At 40.6% G+C, this 21,738-nt stretch overlaps 1 long non-coding RNA gene across 1 annotated transcript in view; it reads left to right on the top strand.

The window, feature by feature from the left end:
- The first annotated feature begins 317 nt into the window (after nucleotides 1-317).
- LOC121028062 (uncharacterized) overlaps nucleotides 318-21,738 on the top strand; it is an 85,146-nt gene continuing 63,725 nt past the window's right edge. Inside the window, exons 1-2 of the long non-coding RNA XR_005789042.1 lie at nucleotides 318-386; nucleotides 1,531-1,644. This is a non-coding gene — a long non-coding RNA (uncharacterized LOC121028062). The remainder of the gene's footprint in view (nucleotides 387-1,530; nucleotides 1,645-21,738) is intronic.

Raw genomic sequence — 21,738 nt, 5'->3', positions numbered from 1 at the left:
TGAGTTCCCGTTTGTGAAGTGACTCTTAATTGTGCTTGTCAGCTCTTTCTAGCATTTTCTGTAGGAGGCAAGGTCCACTACTCCCACCACAGAGAGGCAGTGAAGCACAGTTAGGTTAAATAGGTTTTCCAAGTTTATATGGACTTTACCGGCTGCAGTGTTTAGGGAATGCTCTGTTCAGTACTTATTTAATGTAGGACTTCCCAGAGCCTTTGAGATGTTAACATAACATCAGAGTTGCTTCAAGAAGGGATTAGGGTATGCAGCATTTCCTAAATTTATTTGATCAAGAACCTTTTTTTTTTTTTTTTTTTTAACCCATAGGGTCTCTGGACCATGTGGAAAAATTCACTGTTGTATTTCCACTTTGCATCAGCCACCACCAGGTGAGGAGTTGAGTCTGGCAATCCTGCTTGAACCAACTAAGAATAAGCCTAGCACATAGAAGAAGCCTATCATGTTCAATGACAATACAGTTTTCATTAGAAACCTGTTCCTAATCAAATCACAATTATTCATGAGTCTGCGATGACAAACATTTATGTAGATTTGTTGGTAGATATGATTCGGAACAAGGTTTAAATTAATTCAAGCAACTCAGTACTCAAAATGATGATCTTTTTGATTCATCTCTGCTGTGGATTATAGACCCTCACAGAAATCTTAGACATTTGTCCCTGCTGTGCTCATGATGGCCCATAAAGGCATGAAGCCAGGTATGAAGGTGATTTACTGGGAGGAGAGAGCTGAGTTAAGTGAGAGTCAACCAACATTTCCAAAGGCAGTGGGGGTAGGGGTAACATGGAAGTGTGATAAACGAGAGAGGGCATCCACTCCCAACAGTGTCAAGGTTAGGAATGACGGCCATTAGACAGCCATGCTGCTGACCAGTCACCACGGAGCTTTTAACTGGAGGCAGTCTATTTTGCGACCCCTTCTTACCACCGAACCCAGCTCCTTCCGCTCCCATTGATCCATTGCAGCCCTGCTTTGCATGAAAACCGTCTCTTATCTTCCTAACTGCAACCTCTGCCTTAAGTATTTTTATTCCAGTGTATCTTCCTCACTGCCGCCAGAAATACCTCCCCAAAATGCAAACACAATCATACTCTGAACATCCGCCTAAGCTCTTTGGAGAAAAGCTAGGGTGCTTGTGTAGTGGGAAGAGAAAAGGGAGGGAGAGAGAAGTTGACCAAGGCTCTGATTATCAGGATGTATAGTGTGGGCCACGTTCCAGGCAAAGGCAGAGGTAATCAGTGCTCTAGCATCGCTGCATATAATATGCATGTGTCCCTGCGTCCTGGTACCTGCTAAGCTTCTCATTTGGATTTCCTTAAAAGTCATGATTTAAGACAAACTATTATAGAGGAATAAGCCAGTTTCCTTCCAGTGTGTATCTGAACCTCATCATCCTCAAACAGCCACAGTGTGAGGTGCAGTATATGCTTGCTTGGGTACCATCAGTCATAATTCCAATTCACTTTCCCATCCCCAATTTTCCTTAATGTCTTTTTTTTTTTTTGCATGAAGGAAGAGTCTCTCCTGGTTTGGCCTGGCTGGTGCTGGGACACAAGGCTTCCGAACCTCCGTTTCTGCCGTGAAAAGAAAAGGATGGGAAGAGAGGTGAAGAAAGAAGGAAAAAAGGTACTAAATAATACCTGTGCTCTATGCTCTGGTGAAGATTTTGACAAAGGTTTCTAGCCAGAATTAAGAATATGGAGGGGAAAATATAGATCGAAGGGGTACATGCACTCTGATGTTCATTGCAGCATTATCAACAATAGCCAAATGATAGAGAGATCCCAGATGTCCATTGACTGAGGAATGGAGAGATCTATGGTGTATAGATATATACAGTGGAATATTACTCAGCTGTCAAAAAGAATGAAAACTTGCCATTTGCAACAACGTGGGTGGAGCTAGAGTGTCTTATGCTAAGCGAAATAAGACAATCAGAAAGAAAAATGCCAACTGATCTCACTCATATGTGGAATTTAAGAAACAAAACAGATGAATATATGGGAGGTGGGGGAAAGAGGTTGGGAAACACACCATGAGAGATTCTTACCAATAGAGTACAAACTGAGGGTTGATGGAGGGGGGTTGAGGGGGGAAGACTCGGTGGGCGATGGGTACTAAGGAGGGTACTTGTTGTGATAAGCATGGGGTGTTATACTGTCAGTGATGAATCACTATTTCAACACTATTCAGTGATGAATACTGAAACCAGTATTTCAGTGGATGTTAACTAACTAGAATTCAAGTAAAAATTTGAAAAGAATATAAAAAAGAATAAGGAGAGAAATGAATGAAATTCCAGGTCCAAGGAATAATGTTAGGAGAACACCTTTGGGGATGCAATGGTATGTATTCAAACCTTGCTCTCCTGAGGTTCCAGTTAGTGCTGTGAAACCACCTTCCTGCTTGAAGCAGGCCAGATTGTCCATTAGCAAACACAGTCAGGTCCTCTAAGTGATTGTTGCAGTGCTAGATATGACCGATTAGGAGATACTCTCTGTTAGGAGATTAGAGCGTTATTACCCAATTTTATGAAATCACCAATGAGAAAAATGTGTTGCTTCTAAAACATTTTTCCCAGAAATTGTTGTTTCCCATAGAATTGCCCGGACAAGTTCCCATCTAGAGGGCTGATGTCCAGGCTGGAGAATATTAAGTGGGTTGGTCTTTTGCTTTAGCACATGAGTTCTCCAGTACTTGGGTCACAAGGATAGCAAATTATGGAAGGCCTTCTATCAGCCAAAGAAAGGAGAAAATGCAGGTAAAATAATCTGGTTGTTGGTGCAGGAAGAAGACAAAATGCATTCGTTTCTCTAACAAAGATATTCGCTCCCCTGCTATTAGATTTATACCGCTACTCAGTATCTGTGCATTCCAGCATGTACACTTTTTACTTAATGCCGAATAATCACACAAATTTTACTTATTTTTGAGAGAGACAGAGAGAGAGAGAGAGAGAGAGACAGAGAGACAGAGAGAGCCAGAGAGACAGAGACACAGAATCTGAAGCAGGCTCCAGGCTCCGAGCTGTAAGCACAGAGCCTGATGCAGGGCTCGTGAGCTGTGGAATCATGGCCTGAGCCGAAGTCGGACGCTTAACCGACTGAGCCACCCAGGCGCCGCGTGTCCAAATTTTAAATGCCTGTGAAAAACAAGCACAAATGATGATTTGTGCTACCAGCAGTGCAAATAGCTTAGCTAAGATGACGAGCATATGAAGATCCATGACCAAGTTTGCACACATGCAGATAGTTACAACTTCATCATAACAGGTGACAGTGACAGGGACTATATCTCATTGATGATGACATCAGTTAGAAAATGCATCTCAGTTTCAGAGACATTGAGTATGTGAGGGGAAACAGGCATCCAGTTTTAGATGAACTGTGGTAGTTACAGATATATGGGGTGACAAAGTCCTGCAAATATTTTCTAATCACATGGAATGAAGCTGAATAAATCTTGGCCCGAGCATATTTGACTTTAGGTGAATATATCTCTAATTCTGAATGAACACTGACTCATCGCAGCTGCTCAGTGAGAGCCTTTTTAAGAAACAAATGGGTAACTAAGGTTGATTTTTCTCCCCCGAAGGAGAAGGCAGAGTGTTGTCATTGCTGCTGTGGATTTATAACATGACATAAATTAAGTGTGGCCAAAGAAATATCACCAATGAGCTCATACTTTAATATGATTACTTTTATTTTTTTTATTCTATCCTGATGTTTATATATGTACCTTCTTAGTTTTAATACTTGTAAGTATAATAAAGAATGTAACATTTTCTACATTTCCCCTGAATGTTCTATCAAGACAGTATAATTATCATTTTATGGCTGTGTAATATTCCATTAAATTATGCAGAATAATTTATTTAAAAATTCCTTACTGCTATACATTTAGATTGATTCTGGTACTTTGCAATTTTAGATTGAGCTGCAAATAACATTATTGTGCAGTTGGCTTTTCCTTCTGTTGAGTTATTTCCTGAGGAAACATTCCCAGGAGTGGAGTTTTTGGTCGAAGGGAATGATACATTTTTATAGCCTCGGTATAAATTGCTATAAGAAACGTTGTAATAAAATTTCAGTGGCAATTTCTCCTCGAAGCTTCTGTAGGACAGGGGACTGTTTTAGCCATTTTATAATACTTGTCTTCTCCATTTTCTGGGATGTATATGTCATTGGAATCATGGCTTCAGAAGAGAGGGAAAAATGGATGATCTATATTGCTATGGCTCAGTCGCCACAGGATTCCCCAACTTTCTTACAGCCTGGAAGCTATAGTTCAGTTCTTGCCTCTGTTTTTCCAACTTTCTCAGCCCTGGGCAACTGGATAGAGAGCTCTACTGGATTCTGAGTTAAGTAATTATTAGGTAATGCACAGAGCAAGATTCCTTTTGAATCTTTCAGAACTAGATGGGAAGAGGTAAACTTTGTTTAAGAAGGCTGGCTTGGTGGGGCACGTGGGTGGCTCAGTCAGCTGAGCATCTGACTCTAGGTTTTGGCTCAGGTCATGATCTTCCAGTTGTTGAGTTCAAGACCCACTTTGGCTCCACATGGGGCTTGCTTGGGATTCTCTCTCCCTCTCTGCCCCTCCCCACTTGCTCGCTTGCTCGCTGTCTCTCAAAATGAATAAATAAACTTAAAAAATTTTAAAAAAAGAGGGCTGGGTTGGTTACAATGGAATTTGCATGATTACTTTATGGAATTTCTTTAATTCAGAGGGTCAGAATACTGAAGTTTGTTGTGTTGGATTCAAGATCACGTGTATAGTCCCAAGTTATAAAAACAACAGCTACAACCACCAAATTTAGAATGCAGCTAAAAGTTAAGGGCACTCGAAGGCTATATTTGAAAATCACGGAGCAGACTTCAGGATAGAAACATGCCCTCACTGGGCTGTGTGCCATTTTGGAAGTTTTTTCATAATACTTTAGTTTATGTCTGGGCTTCTATCATATTCTCCTCATGGCACTGAGAAAGTCAGTAACTAAAGCGATTGAAATATTTGTTTCCTATAATAACCAAAGGGGAAAAAAAACCCAGGCATTACAGTTCCTGCAGTTCTTACATGGGCTGTGTTCTTCCTGTAGGAGAGAGGCACCGTTGACCTATCTGTTGACCTAACCTAAGCACGCTCATGCTTGGAAATCCTTGTCTCCATGATATTTCTCAAGTCCGAGTTACACAAGACGTTAAGCTTCTTTTTGGGGAGAAGGCTATGTAGGGCCAGGGATGTCATCTGTAGCTACAAGAAAGCAAAACAAAACTATCTCTAGAGGATGTCATTGTGGTCATTAGGACATGGAACTTGCTGTTTGCTAACTTGTGTTACAATTGTCATTGTGCTAAATCTTAAAGCCTCAAGGCACAGTGTGATATCGGGTTATCTTTGAATATGTTATTATTGATGTTCCTTGATGTGTATGTCTTGATGTGTTATTATCCTACAATAAGGAAAAGTAGGGTACTCTTAGCAAAAGAAGAGGAAGGGATTCTGGGTAAACCCAACAAGTGGTCATTATATTAGGGGTGGTTCTAAATGCCAATAAGATTCAGTAAAAAGACGAGGTGGCCTTTCCTAGTGTTTTATTTTCTTTTGGATATGCTTTGCATTAATTCCTCTGTATTCTGACATTTTGAGTCATGTGTTTAGGAGACTACTACATTGTGTACTCTGTCTTGTACATAAATTAGTATAGCTTTAGATCAAAGGAAATGAAACCCATCATCTTTTTTTTAGTGTTTGGAATGATTTACCAGTTCTTATAAGAGCCTTGGTTTGTGGACTCTGATGTAATGGGATTCACGTCCACATAGAAGTTAATTCTGTAAGTTTGTAGTTGATACTCAGTGGTGTCCACGCCAAAAATAATAATGATTTTTCTTTTCTTAGCCCAACCTCTGCTTAACATACCAGCATAATTAACAGAGATATATACCAACAGCTCCAACTTCAAAGACTTTTCTCTTTTTTTTTTTTTAATTTTTTTTTCAACGTTTATTTACTTTTGGGACAGAGAGAGACAGAGCATGAACGGGCAAGGGGCAGAGAGAGAGGGAGACACAGAATCGGAAACAGGCTCCAGGCTCCAAGCCATCAGCCCAGAGCCTGACGCGGGGCTCGAACTCACGGACCGCGAGATCGTGACCTGGCTGAAGTCGGACGCTTAACTGACTGCGCCACCCAGGCGCCCCCAAAGACTTTTCTCTTGAGAGAGATTTAGTTGCTATGCTATGTGAACCTTTATATGCCCTTATTCCTAGTTGTGGGTGCGTGAGACCAAGTGGCTGCTCTTTAAACTTTCCCTAAGGAGTCATGAGCTTGTAGCTCACCAAGTAGCAAGTTTCCTGCTGGAATGAACTTCCCTGTTTTTTTAGTGATATGCTTTCTTAAGAAGTCTTGATTACAGAACTTGTTAGCCACTGGTAAGCACCTTCGAGATTCTTGAGAAAATGCAGGAAGAGACACGTTCTCTGAAGTTACTGACTTCTGAGTACACAGCCTACGCAGAGTCTCCTCAGAAATACTCGGTTTTCCTGTGGTCATGTGGAGAATTTGGACTAAAGCGTGATTGTTCTGTTAACTCTGGGGAAAGGAAAAAGTGGGTATGTCATGGGAATAGATGTCTGACCTGTGTATACACAGGAACACTCCAGTTTTCAGCAGGACTGCCTGAAGTGGAGTTCAGCCATTCCTTTCTGCCCCCCTCCCTCCCTTGTATCCTGTCTTCCTTCCTTTCTTTCTTTCGGCGGAGTAATGAGCAGCTCTCAAGCCGAACTAGCTTAAATGGGTTCAGAATGAGAACTAATCGGTATCTGAAACAATAGTGTTACACCCCATTGCTTAAGATAAATGATACCTCATGCCACAGAGTAGGAGATTTTTCCACAGTTCATGGAGCAGTTGGTCTTTATGTCAAATTCAGCTTAAAAATAAGCTGTAATTTAAAAAATGCAAATTCTGAGAAAAACCTTAGCTAAAGGGCCGGCCATGGCAAAAAGAGATAATTTGCCAATGTTTTGCATTAAGATTCAAGTCCTAAGAAAGAGATGGGCCAGGGGAGATTTCTTTTTGATTTGGAGGATCTTTCTTTTTTCTGAAAACATAATGCATCAGCCAATCCCAAATTCTGTCTGGGCTGAAATGAAGAGGAAGAAAGCATATGAAACGGTCGCTCAGTCACCTCTATGAAAACGGTTTTGTTGTTTTCCAGAGAGCAACCAGCCTGTCCTGAGTCAATAAGTCTACTTAGTGGATGGGGGTTAGAGCTTATGGATGAAATATCTGATCTTTGCCGTCTTCTCTTTATTCTGCAGAGGGGTTGTACACGTGTGGTTTTGTTTATCCTCTTGGTGGTCACTTTTACAGCTCGGTTGTTTCCCAATTGGGTAATTCCTAACACACACGCGCGCACACACACGCACGCATGCACTAACTTACCTGCAACCTCTTTCTTCATAGTTTCTTCTCAGAAATTTCTCTCATCTTTTACTCTGTTACCGCCTTATCCTTATTCCACTGATGAGCTAATAAGACACTTCTATTTAATGACCGTAAGCATGTTTTGATGGCATCCACTCATCAAGGAAAAAGTAAATCTTAAGTTTTGAGATGAAATAAGACGTGAAAAAGTACCATCAACCCTTAAGATCATGTGTTCTAGATAGTCTCTGTCTAATATTATTTACCCTCTCTATTAACCCTGTTTTTCGTCAAGCAACCTTTAAGAGAAAAACAGTCTTGCATCAATTGTATTTTTCATCTTTGCTTCATTCCTAGCATTACTAAAGTATTACATTTTGTGATGTTTTCATTGCAAATTTCCATTTCCACACATAGGGTTTTGTGGGCACCTCTGACAATCTAATTATCAAAAATATGGCAAACACAATTAACATTGTTTACTTCCACCTAGAGTAGTGCTTATAGCTCAATGAATGTTTGTTAGATAAATTTTTAAAATTCTGAGTGAGTCTCAAATAAATGGATATAGAATTGAACTACAAGACTACATTCCTTCTGTAAGTTCACCCAGACTGTTAAATTGAAATCAGGATTCTGATGGTCCTTAAAATATCCAGGATTAAATTATCAACTTTAAGATAAAAACCAGTTATAAATACTTACTAGATAACAAAATATCACACATTGGGTGTCAAATTGTTATTTATTTTTTAAAATGTTTATTTATTGATTTTGAGAGAGACAGAGAGGCAGAGAGAGCTGACAGTGCAGAGCCCATACGGGGCTTGAACCCACAAACTGCGAGATCATGACCTGAGCTGAAGTCAAGAGTTGGATGCTTAACCGACCGAGCCACCCAGGCATCCCTTAGCTGTCAAATTTTTAATATAAAAATTGAAAATTCATACTCATTCGCTGTTAATGACTATGGCCACCACTTAAAATATATATTGAGTATATCAATAGCTTTGATTATATGTTTATAAATAGTACTTATAGATTTACGTATTTGAAAACTAGGGGTCTTAAATATCACAGCAGATAACTTAATTACTTTATAGATAATAAGTTATAATTAAAATACCTTGAATGTTTACCATTTGCTGGGGATCACATTAATCGTGTGATATGTGTTATCTCCTTTAGCCCTCACAGGAACCCTCTGAAAAGGAGAAAGAGACCTGCAGGTTAAAATTATTCATTTGGGGTCACAGACCAGAGTCACTTAATCACAAACCTGAGATTTAAGCCACAGTCCTCCTGTGACCATGAGCCAGGCACTCTCCATCATGCCACACTGCATATGTAACATCGTTAGTAGATTTAAAGCTATTTCTGTGTGGCAGAGTCTGTGAAACTCCATTCTATCCTTCACTGTCAACCTGGGGTCTAACATGATTAAAGTTCTCTCTGTTGAGACAAATAGGCAACAGAAAGCATGCGTAATTAAGTTTTTAAACAAAAACAATAACAAGAAAGAAGAAAGAAAAGAAAAAAAAGAAATTAATAAAAGGGTGAACCCCATGACTGACATGGAGAGTGAGAATGCTAGGATCAGTGCTTAAAGGAGGTTATAACAAACGGTTATGGGCAAGTGGTTTCAGTTTAGTTTAATGGGATAGAATTTGTCTCCATTATATGCATGTAGCTTTCTCTTTGAATAAACTAGCTAACTATTGGTTGGCACCATCAAGGTGAGACTTGATACTTTTGATTTAGTATAAGCTAAATTGGACTTCTTTCCGTTTTATATGTCTACTGAGAAAAAAAACAGGGGTGTTCACAAAACTCAAGTTTAATGGCACTAGTTGACTCTCCTTTCACGGGAAACCAGGCCATTCTGTTATGACAGTTTTGAAATGTGGGTTTTTACAGCTGTAACTAAAGATGACCTGCCAGCACAGGTCCACCCTCGGGGCCAGGTTCTTACCATTACACGGAAGTAAAGGATGAGCAGATATGGACTGAAGTTTGTCTTATTTGGTACATTTGGCTCATTTAAAATTTTAAAATGCATAAGTCAGATTTGCAGGAGGAAATTAGCAAACCTTGTAGCTGATTTATAAAATCAGATGCTGTAATGAAAAACTGTGTACAGCAAGTCACTTAACTATGTTTATTTAATAAATTATCTTCAGTCTCTGGACCATGGTTAATAAGTATGTATTACATACTTTTTATTGCTAATTACAATTGAATTGAAGAGGTAGAATATTAACAATTAAAGCCTTTCTTGAAGTAGCCACTGGGAGTAAAAGGCTCTGATTGACGTCTGTGAAATTACTCATACATTAAGACACAGCTCATGTAAAAAATGTGACAGCACATTCTTTCTTATACCTTCTGTGAGGTAAGTAGCAAGACCAGAAAAAACAAAACAAAACACTGAAAGCAGGTTAAAAGCTCAGCTTTTCCCCTAACTTATTCTTCATTCACCATGTCCATTTAATTGTTAAAAATATAGTGTCTTAGTGCTGGTGAGAGTGGTGAACAAGACAGAAAACATCCCAGCCCTCCGGCAAGTATACAATTTATAAAGGAGAGTAGATTTGGAGTACGTGATCATGAGTGTCATACATGGTATTATAGGAATAACAGGGGACAAAACCCAGCCGGATGTGGGACAGAGAAGATCAAGGGAGGCTGAGGAAGTGCTGGCTAGATGTAGGGAGTGGTAGGTAGAATATTCCTGGCCTGTGTCAGGGCCTAAGGTGAGCAGCAGAATGTGAGAAACCGTTACATTCTTATGTCATATGACCGAAGCACAGAGCCTCAGGGGGACCATAGGCAAGGTGGCCCTCTAAGGCATCCCATGAAGGATTTTCAGCAATCCCACTTCCTGGTATGTATCCAAAGGAATTGAAATCTGAGTATCAGAGATACCTTCACTCCCATGTTGATTGTGGCATTAGTGACCATAGCCAACACAGGGAAGTCGCACGAGCGCCCAGATAAATGGATAAAGAAAACGTAGTATAGACACAGAGTGGACTCTTATTCAGCCTTGAAAAAAGAAATCCTCCTCTTTGCAACAACATGGATGGACCCGGAGGATGTTATGCTAAGTGAAAGAAGCCAGACACAGAAAGACAAATATGGCACGATTTCACTTATACGTGGAATGTACAATAGTCAAACACGTAGAAGCAGAGAGTAGAATGATGGTTGCTAGGGATTGGTGAGGCATTGGGGGGGAAATACTGGTCAAAGCATATAAAATTTCTGTTTTGCAAAATAAATAATTTCTGGAGATCTGCTATACAACATAGGCTTATGTTGAACAATTCTGTACTGCATACTTACAAAATTTTGCTAAGAGGGTAGATCTTACGTTAAATGGTCTTACTGTAAAAGAAAAAAAGACCCCCAAAACAGAAACACAAAGCGGGGGACAGGTGGAAACTTTTGGAGGTGATGTATAAGTGGATATGGCATTGATAATTATTATGGTTTCATGGCATATACTTATCTCCAAAGTCATTAAGTTGTATACATTAAATATCTACAGCATCATATGTATTAATTATAGCTCAATAAAGAAGTTACAAAAAAGAATTACAAAAAAAATTTTTCAGCTTTAACCTCTAACCCAAAGGGAAGCCATTGAAGGATTCTCCAATGTTTGGGAGGTTTGAATACGAGAAGAAGACACTCATTTCTTATCAATTCCTTTCCAGAGTGGTCTAGAGTGGGAATCCATTTTGAAAGATATGGGTGGTCACTGTTGAAGAAACCTTCAATAAGGAGCAAATAAGTAGTATTAAATAGTTAATAAATAGTAAATCACTGTGTGAGATAGAACTCCTTATCCATTGGATTTACACCTCAGGTTACTTTACATTTGGTCTCTAAGAACATAAATAAAACGACATTGCCATCTACCCAAGGAAGTGTGTCTGCGATTGGACAGTTTTGAGTATTAGTTCTGAATTGGAGAAGGTATGTGTAGATAACCCAACCCCTGGATTTCTTTGGTCTTTCAATATTCTTGCTTGAAAATGTGCTCCGAAAGCAGCCAAAAAATGTGTGTTTTCATGAATAACTTCAAGTTTGGCTGCCCAAGCCTCTTCATTTATACTTGTCCTTTGACATTAATATGTTCGTGTGGACAGAAATATAAAGGAGCTCATTGCTAATATCTGCTCAGGAACAGAAAGTCGAGGATTTATGAGTATGGCCCTGACCTTAACTATAGCAGAGGGCTAGGGATATTTCAATTCCCAGAATGCACACTCTTTCGACAATGACCTGTGAACAGAGGAAATACCTTCATTTTAAACCTTGTCTCACATTATACCCTGAAAAAATTTTAAAGCAATTTCTGATAAAAAAAAAATAGCTATGTCATTACCTTAGAAATCCTTTCAATCAATCCACAAATATTTATCGGGCACCATACTTAAGTCAGGCAGTTCACTTTTTAACCCTTAATCTCTGAGTCCCGGAAATTAGATGTGTCAGGCTTCTTCACTTTATTGGTCAAACTTGGGATTAGAGAGATAAGCTTGCCCTAGGACACAAGACTAGTAAGTAGTGGAGACGGGATTTAAACAGGTCTGGCCTGGCTGTTTCAAGAGAGCATGCCATTGTCACTGCCATGTGCCGCCTGCCTCCCAGGAGTTTATTTAATATTTACACTTACATGGGCTAGATACTTTGTGGATCACCAAGCTGTGCCCACCGGTCAGGAGAAAAGTGAGGGAGAGTTGTAAATGATGAAGACATGTGCTTCGAGGGAATAGTATTCGCTATCCTGGGGCAGGGTTCAGTGAAGTTCAGCTGGCTGAGAAGAGGACAGAGTCATGGGGTAGTGGGCTTCTTACTCTGTTTAGAAGGTAGTCTCCAGTAGAAGAGGGAAATATTCGTACTTGCTTGTTTGCTTATCATTTGTCTCAAAATAATTAAACCTAAATGAGAAGGATTAATGAAAATCCTGGCTTCTTTCACTGATTGATGCTGTGATTGATGGTAAATAGAAAACAATAAATGTACACGAGTAGTCCCAGGCATTTTTATTTCTTTAAAAAGAAAGATGAGAACTTCTTTTTTTTTTTTTTTTTTTAAAAGTTTATTTTTTGGGAAGAGAGAGAAAGAGCATGAACGGGGGGGGGGGCGAGAGAGAGGGAGACACAGAATCGGAAACAGGCTCCAGGCTCTGAGCCATCAGCCCAGAGCCTGACGTGGGGCTCGAACTCACGGACCGTGAGATCATGACCTGGCTGAAGTCGGACGCTTAACCGACTGCGCCACCCAGGCGCCCCGAGAACTTCTTAAACTATATTTTGCTGAAGATTAGCGTCTTGTTGGATGTTAATCAGTACTCTGCCAAAAATTGCTGCTCCCACCGTGAAATAAACGTAGGAAATTCTAGAGGCTACATGGTCAAACTTCCTGTTTATAATTGGTTTCGTTAGAACTTTTAATGGGAACCCTGTAATCACTGATTCCCAGGCACCCTAAACCCATTGAATGAGAATCTCTGGGGTGAGACTCAGGCGTTGGTATTGTAAAAAGAAAAAAATTCCAGGTGATTTTGGTGTGCGGAAACGCTACCGTAATGGAACATTCTTCTAGTACCTATGCTCAAGCTGGAGGCCAGTTGCTTCTCATATCCACAACTGTTTGTCACAGTGGAGAAAAAATGATGACACATGACACAATGTAGGAAGGCTTTTGTAGCTTGTCATAGATTCGGTTCTTTATTCAATGAAAGTCAACTTTTATCAGAGAAACATCCTATGAATCACGAGTGATGGGGGAATGGGCGGAATTTCAAGAGGCAATGGAAGTAACCGGAAAGTAAGCCAAGTCTCACCTTGATTTCTGTCCACAGTGCTTCTGTTTTTCAGGAAGCAGCAGCCAGGATCACCTCCCAAATCCAGTGCCCTTGGCTGCCATTCCCCTCTGTTACCTATGATGTCCTCTGCTGCAGGCCTGTGGAAGGCTGATGTCTGAGTTTCACCTTTGATGCTTTTTCCTTTGATCCTGGCAGGCTTCGGGTCATATTAAACGGGCTCTTGTTCTCTTTTAGTCTGTTCAATATGCCTGGAATTTTGTGAAATGAGTTTATCAAGGATTAGGGTTGATCTCCCTTCTCAATTCCTTCCATGGAGCCCAGTGTCTCCCAATAGGGATGAATCCCAGAGAGGGGACTCCTACTCCCTGGGCTTGCTCACCTCTCCAGCCACATGTCTCAGGACTGTTGCAGCCTCTGCCTTGAGCAGAGAAGGCTGTGCTCTTCTCCTCATAGTTCCTTGAGCACCACACCTTCCCTTTGCCTTAGAGCTTTTGCACAGGTGACTTTCTCCTCCTTGGGAGTGTGTCCTTTGTGCCTCTGGCCAATTCCTATCTGACACATCTTTCTCAACTCAGCCCAGAGACTACCATTCCTGACAATGCCCTCCTCCCGCACCTACTCATCTGGGTTAAGGACCCCTCAGTTCTGCCACAAATAGCACCCACAACATGGTGCCACAGTGGTAGCTTACCCATATTTCTTCCCTGCTGGGTTGTAGATTCCTTGAGGGCAGGTCTGTGTTTCTTTTTTCAGTTCTCGCTTTAATGCCTGGGTTATCAAACTGCCTTCCTGAAGTTCACGAGTAAATGAGAACACTCTCTTCTCCACTCTTCCATACCCTGAACACACCAGTCACATGTTCCCAGTTTCACATCCTTTGGGAACACTTTCCTTTCTTTCTGGAACACAATCTCTTTTCATAAATGGTATCTCCAATAGTGCCTCGTCCATATTGACACCATATTGATTTCTACTTTTTTTTTTTTACTTTGTAATCCATTTTTACTTTGTGATACGCATTTTATAGAAATGCCATGTGAGTTTTGTATTCCCAAATGGCACACTTTTCAAGATGACCTGGATTCTTTCACTTCCAACTTCAACTAGATATGGAATGACTAGATATGGAATGACCATTCTGATCATATGACTCGAGCCTATGTTGCAGCCTAATTCTGTTCAGCCATGCGTACCCTTTCTCTCACTGTGCCCTCATTTATGGCTCCAGCAGTGAACTTTCTGCTTGCAAATGTGTTCATTCATTTTTTAGTTTAATAATTCAATATCCTCATTTACTGTGTATTACTCAGCACCTCTTCTAGGTACTGGGAATACAGCAATAAACAAAATATACAAAAACTCCCACCCTGGTGGGTGGAGGCAGAAAGTAAACGCCATAAACAAGTAACATATGTAGTGTCACATGGCAATACAGACATTGGAGAAAATTAATATGGAAGGAGGACAGTGGATGTTGAGGGAATTGTGGTTGAAAATAGGAAGACTCACTGATAATGTGGCCTTTGAGCAGCATCCTGAGGGAATGAGTCCTGTGGATATCAGGGGAAGAAAGTTCCAGAAAGAAGGAATAGCAGGTGCCAGCACCCTGGAGAGAGTATGCTAAGTGTGTAGGAGTGTGGAGGAACAATAAGGATATCAGTGTGCCTGGAGCAGGCAAAGTGGAAGAATCACTAGGGAGGGAGCCGGGGAGGTGATGGGGGTGGACAGAGACTATAGGGTCTGGAGGTCATGATGAGAACTTCACCTACTTATCAGAACCTTTATGGGGCATCCACTGTAGAACCAATGCCATTTTCAGTGCTTTGGAGGGTGCAAAGATGAATCAGGCTCAGACTGTCGTCAGTGAGTTCTGACTCTGTAGTATGGGTACAGCCCCAATATGGGTGAGAAGCTTCTCATATCCCAAGTGCTGAAGCTAAGTGCTGACTCTCATATACTGTTGGTGCCAGTGTAAATCGATACACTATTTTCCCCCAACATAACTCAATCTGGCAAAATGTATATAAAACTTGAATACGTGTGCTCTTTGACCCAGTGGTTCTACATCTAGGCTTTTTTCCTAAGTAAATAAAGAAGTATGCAAGGATATATAAGCAAGGTATTTACAATGCATTGTTTATGACAGTGGGAAATTATTCAGCAGTGAGCTTAGGCAAATGAATAATTCTATATCCAACTAAGGACATACTTTACATTTATTCAAAATGATGATGTAAGTATTGATACAGAAAGATGATCATGATTTATAGTTAAGTGGAATAAAGTTATAAAATGGCAAGCGAAGGTTGAATCTATCTTTATAGCATATTCAGAGTCTGTGATTTATGTATCATGGAAAACTTATGAACATGAATCGAGGTTTTAACAGTGCTAATACCTGCAAAGTGGAACTTGGGGTGATTTTCCTTTCTTCATTATACCTCTCTGTATGGTCTGATTAAATAAATGGGAAGACATTAGCGTGGCAATCAGAGAATGATTATTTCCAGTTTTTAAAAAGGGAAGTAAAGATAAATGCTCGGGCCACCATATACCCTGTGGCCAATGTATGTACTCCTTTTCACCTGCGATCCCCGATCACATGAGGTGGATTTCTGGGTCCCCACATTAAAAGACTTACTGGGCTTTTTATCAATCTCCTTTTTTTTGTCTGCCCAAGTAGGGTAGATCTAAGTACACATCCTCTTGACTCTCCCTTCCTTCCACCCCTTCCTAAATTTCCTTTGACGTCAGTTTCTTCTAAGTAAAGGTGATAAACGGAAATATTGCACAACAGGAGCCATATTCATCAGCGGGACTTGCCGACTGATGAACATGCCTTATACATGCGGGGCCCTGTTTGGGAATCTGTGGTCCTGGATGAGAAAACATTCCTGGGTCCCCAAGGACACTTATTACTCATGGTTGTTACTTCTTGAATATTACTGGTGCCTATTCAGGACGTGAAGACTTAAAAATGGGTTTGTCCTGCCCCTTGCCTGTCCCCTATACAGTCCTGACTCAGCCAAGCAGAAAAAAATTAATAGTGTTCTGAAAGGACTGAACAAAAGCTATAGTTTCCCACCAATCCCCCTGGGGAGCTAGAGATGCCAGGGCTGTGGTTCGGAGGCATTAATTCTGCTTGCTTTGACTTTGCCAACTGTGTTTTATTTCTTTTTTTCTCGCTCACTGGGCACTTCATTGTAGCGTTTTGTATAAAAGGAAACCTTCAGCAAGTATTGCAGTTTCCCTCATGTGCTTAGGCAGCGAATGCTGTCAAAAGCACTCAGTATGATAACAAAACGGCTCTCATCAATGACATTTTTTTTTATTATGGATTTCCTAGCTCTCTGATAGGCTGCGCCTTTGATTTAGGCTTTCAAAAAGAATTTAATCATGAAAGAAAGCCCTGTGTGCCAGGTGAATCCTCTTGAAAGCAATTGCCTTTTATATCTCCAGGTTCTTAATCGTTCCTCCAGTCTGCTTCTGCTGTTTTATTCTCTTTTATGTTTGGATCAACATGTAAATAGCCAAAGTTGATGGCTGATTTTACTTAAGGCAGATGTAATGGAAAGGTAGAAATGAAATCCAGGCTCAATGGGGGAAGGAGAGAATATGCCATTTGGGGAACCAGAGATATAGGATGCGGATCCAGTCTATCAAAGGAGGACTTTCCATGCCCAAATTTTTGCATCGGAAATATGGGACTGTTCCATATTAGCTTTCCCTAAAGTGAGTTGCAGAGAACCGTAGTCCCACGAAGTGTTCTAAGATAGTGTTCCAAGGTCAGATAGGTTAGGGAAGTTCTATGTAGTATACACTATCCTTAATGGTTTTGAACCACTAGTTCGAGATTTTCCATAAAGGTTTATTTTGTTGAATACAGATTTTTTTCTATCTTATTTGCCCACTGAACTCTTTTAGAAGAACCACTCATTATGTGCCTTTTCTCCTTTTGGGAAATTAGAAAGATTAATGAATTCTCTATAATTTAGATGAAAATATATGTGTCCTGGCATTCAAAGTTAGTGCAAAAAATTAATAGATTTAGGGGTCTTCTACCTTATAACTAATTTCATGACTCTTTAACAATATACAAAAAGCAAATATGACAGTGTTAACAATCGTTAGTTTTGAAAAGAGATTATGGGTTATGCTCCTTTTAATTACGTGTTCAGTTTCTGAGAAAGTCAGTTAAGGCACATGGAAAATGTAGATGTTAATTGTATATTCATCTGTTCATTTACTCAAGAAATGTTTTTGGAGTACTTAAAATATGCCATCCATGATTCCTGGCACTTTATCTAAATAAATAGATAAAGATCTCTGCCCTTGAGGTGCCAGACTAAGGTTTAACTCAATAAATATTTAAGAATTATTGAGACTCGCTTCTAATAATGTCTGAGTAGGCTCCTCTCTGACTGACCCTTCTTCAGTCAACACGTATAAACTCTAGACAAAACAAAAATAAAACAGAACCAAAAAGCAAAACCAGTGGCCAGAAGTTGCTCGAGAACAACCAAATGTAGGTAGTGTCTGTAGGGGAATCAACACTTTGATGAAGCAGAAGACATTGGCTGAGTTCCCATTTTCATGGCTCATGAACTGAGCGAAGGCTCAGTTTGCCCTCTACATATGGAGCTCTAAAACTGTGATAGAAAATCTGAATTCTTCTTGGTTGATGGAATCAGACGACAAAGTTCTGGACAACACAGCCTCTGGCAAGTGATGGAACCAGAGAGAAGGAGCCTAAAGGTTTGTCTCTGCACTCATTCCAACCATCTGACTGACTCCTGACATGAGGATGTCTAGAGCAGGTTCCAAGCATCCTAGTTAAGGATTAGATTGAAACTGTCATCCAAGAAAGAGTTTGAAGTTCAAGTCCTCTCATGCTAATTGCCTGCTAACATAAACAATCTTAACAACCAAACTCTCTTTAGAGGAATAAAGCAGAATCTAGCAATCCATAATCTAAAATTATTTAACGTACAAAGAATCAGGAAAATTTGATTCGTTATAAAGAGGAAAGAAAATAAGGAACGGCCAACCCCAAGATGAGCCAGATGTTGGCATTAGCAGGCAAGGATTCTGAAGTAGCTATTAGAATGTTGCTCAAGCTCTTGAAGAAAATATGTTCATCATGAATTTTTTTTAAAGTAAATCTTAGCAGAGAAGTAAAAAGAATAGCAAAGAATAAGTGGGAATTCTACAGTTGAGGAAGTGAATATTTGAAATTTTAAAAATTCACCAGTCAGCTTAGGTAAAAAGAGGTGATGATGGGCGAGTCTGTGAACTTGAAGATCAATAGAAATTAATGAATTTGAAGACTAGAAAAAAAAAATTAAAGAAAGAAAAGGAGAGGCACCTGGGTGGCTCAATCGGTTGAGTATCTGACTCTTGATTTTGGCTCAGGTGACGATCTTGTGGTTCATGAGCTCAAGCCCAGAGTTGCACTATCAGCGCAGAATCTGCTTGGGGTTTTCTCTCTCTCCCTGTGCCCCTCCCCTGCTCATGTGCTGTCTGTCTGTCTGTCTGTCTGTCTGTCTCTCTCTCTCTCTCTGTCAAATAAAAAAAGGAAGAACAGGACCTCAGAAACATGCAGCAAAATATGAAAACATTTACCATAACTCAAATCCCAGGAGAAGAGAGTGGGGAATGGGGAAGAAATAACGGCTATTTTTTTCTTTTACTTTGTTGAAAGACATTTACAAATTTGAGGAGCTTAGAGGGGCGCCTGGGTGGCGCAGTCGGTTAAGCGTCCGACTTCAGCCAGGTCGCGATCTCGCGGTCCGTGAGTTCGAGCCCCGCGCCGGGCTCTGGGCTGATGGCTCAGAGCCTGGAGCCTGTTTCCGATTCTGTGTCTCCCCCTCTCTCTGCCCCTCCCCCGTTCATGCTCTGTCTCTCTCTGTCCCAAAAATAAATAAACGTTGAAAAAAAAAAAACAACAACAACGAAAAAAAACAAATTTGAGGAGCTTAGAAAACCTTAAGCAGGATATATACATCGAAAACATGCCTAGGCAAAACATAAACTGCAAAAAACCAAAGATTAGGAGAAAATCTTGAATGCAACTGGAGAAAATCAACGTTTGTGTAAAGGGGAATGACAATTTAAGTCATCACTGATCTCTTGTTAGAAAGAGATGGAGGCTAGGATACATTAGAACAAAAAATTTTTTTAATGTTTATTTGTGAGATAGAGACAGAGCATGAGTGGGGGAGGGGCAGAGAGAGGGGGGGGACACAGAATCCGAAGCAGGCTTCAGGCTCTGAGCTATCAGCACAGAGCCCGACGCGGGGCTTGAACTCACAAACTGCGAGATCATGACCTGAGCCGAAGCCGGATGCTCAACCAACTGAGCCACCCAGACGCCCCTAGAGCAAAATCTTTAAAGAGGCTTTAAATGGCAAACTGTTAACCCAGAATCCTCTATCCAGGAAAAATATCCTTCAAGAGTGAATGCAAAATGAAGACAGTTTTCAGTAAAATCAAGAGACTCTCTTACCAACAGACCTGAACTGGAAGCAGTGTTGAAAGAAATTCTTCAGTCTGAGAGGAAATGACAGCAAATAGAAATGATCAAGTTCAAGAGTTACCATAAAGATAGAGTAGTGAAGACAGCATGGTATTGGTGAAAGAGGAGACACATAAATCAATGCAATAGAATAGAGAGCTCAGAAATACAGCCACACAAATATAGTCAACTGATTTTTGATAAAGATGTAAACACAATTTAGTGGAGACAGCAGAAGTTACCCAAATATATGTATGTGTCAAAACTCAACAAACGTACACTAAGATTTATGCGTTTCAGTGTATGTTCATCTTAAAAGGGAAAACACACACACACACAATAATGAACTTCAGTTAATGATATGTATATTGACAGATTTGGGGCAGGATGGAACACTGTCTTCGATTTACTTTGAAATACATTAAAAACAAGATGCATCGATGCATGGATACAGGAATGAGCAAAAATGTGACAAAGCAGATTAGCAAAATTGTCATCATGATTTCAAGTGGTAGGGACACAGGTGCTAATAGTATTATATTTCTCTGTATATTTCTTTGGTATATTTCTCTGTATGTTTCAAGTGTGTTGTGATAAATATTGTAAAAAATATTTATGGACTGCCCACTGTGGACTTGTATTTCTCACCATGGTCCCCCAAATCAGGAAAAGGTAGTTCTTTATTCTCAAGGATCTCCCAGTCTAAGGAGAGAACAAACATATAAACAATAAAGACACTGTACTATAAATTCAGTAGACATGAAAACAAGTTATTACAGCAACACAGAGAAAGGAACCCATAATCCAAACCTGGGGAGGTCAGAGGTGGTAAAGGAAGGTGCCTGATATTAGGTGAATCCTAAGGGAAGAGCAGTTTGCCACGTAATGTGGGGAAGGAGGGCAGAGGGAGGATTGTCTCCAGGTAAAGGAGGCGTCACGGGCCAAGATAAAGAAGAAAGACAGCATGAGGTGTGTAAGCACCTGCATTTTGGTGTGACTAAAGTTCAATTTACAAGAAGAAACTGGTGGGATGCTAGATATGATCAAAGGTCAGACATGTCAGTTTGGGCTTATTTGGGGGGGGGTATAGAATGATTATAAATAAGGAAACATCATGAGTACATTTGAGTTTCCAACAGTCTTCTCTGGCAGCTGTGGGGGGTAGAATCAAAGTATGGCATCCAGAGGAGTAGTTGGACAGTTACAGTAATGAGACTTGTTCACTCTTATGTGGATCCTGAAAAAATTAACAGAAGACCATGGGGGAGGGGAAGGAACAAAAAAAAAGGGTTAGAGAGGGAGGGAGCCAAACCATAAGAGACTCTTAAAATCTGAGAACAAACTGAGGGTTGATGGGGGGTGGGAGGGAGCGGAGGGTGGTGATGGGTATTGAGGGCACCTGTTGGGTTGAGCACTGGGTGTTGTATGGAGACTTGATGAGGCAGACAAGGGGACTCCGTTTAAGACCTAGGGAGAAGGCAAGGTCAGATATGGGTTCAAGGTGTCCGTATAGCTGATCATCTATAAAGGGTGATTTGAAAGTGAAAGTTGGCATTGGATAGTTACGCCAGGGGTGAGGGCCTCTAGCTGAAACAGTCCAGGGCAAATGGAGTACATTCCCGTATGAGAGATGAAGGGGCATGATTTCGAGTCAGGAGCCTGGCATGACTCTGAGTCTCCTGACTCAGTTGACAGAGATAGGAACAGGTTTAAAAGTGAAGATGATGAGGGGTGCCTGGGTGGCTCAGTCAGTTGGGCGTCCGACTTTGGTTCAGGTCCTGATCTCACGGTTTGTGGGTTTGAGCCCCGCATTGGGCTGTGCACTGACAGCTCAGAGCCTGCTTCTGATTCTGTCTCCCTCTCTCTCTGCCCCTCCCCACTTGCGCCCTGTCTCTTTCTCTCAAAAATTAATAAACATTCCAAAAAAAAATTTTTTTTA

The sequence above is a fragment of the Herpailurus yagouaroundi genome, unplaced genomic scaffold, assembly GCF_014898765.1.
Source record: "Herpailurus yagouaroundi ecotype Mexico unplaced genomic scaffold, PumYag 100, whole genome shotgun sequence".
In the NCBI taxonomy this organism is placed as follows: Eukaryota; Metazoa; Chordata; class Mammalia; order Carnivora; family Felidae; genus Herpailurus; species Herpailurus yagouaroundi.
Note: the sequence above shows the minus strand (reverse complement) of the source record. Positions and strands in the feature narration are given on the sequence as shown.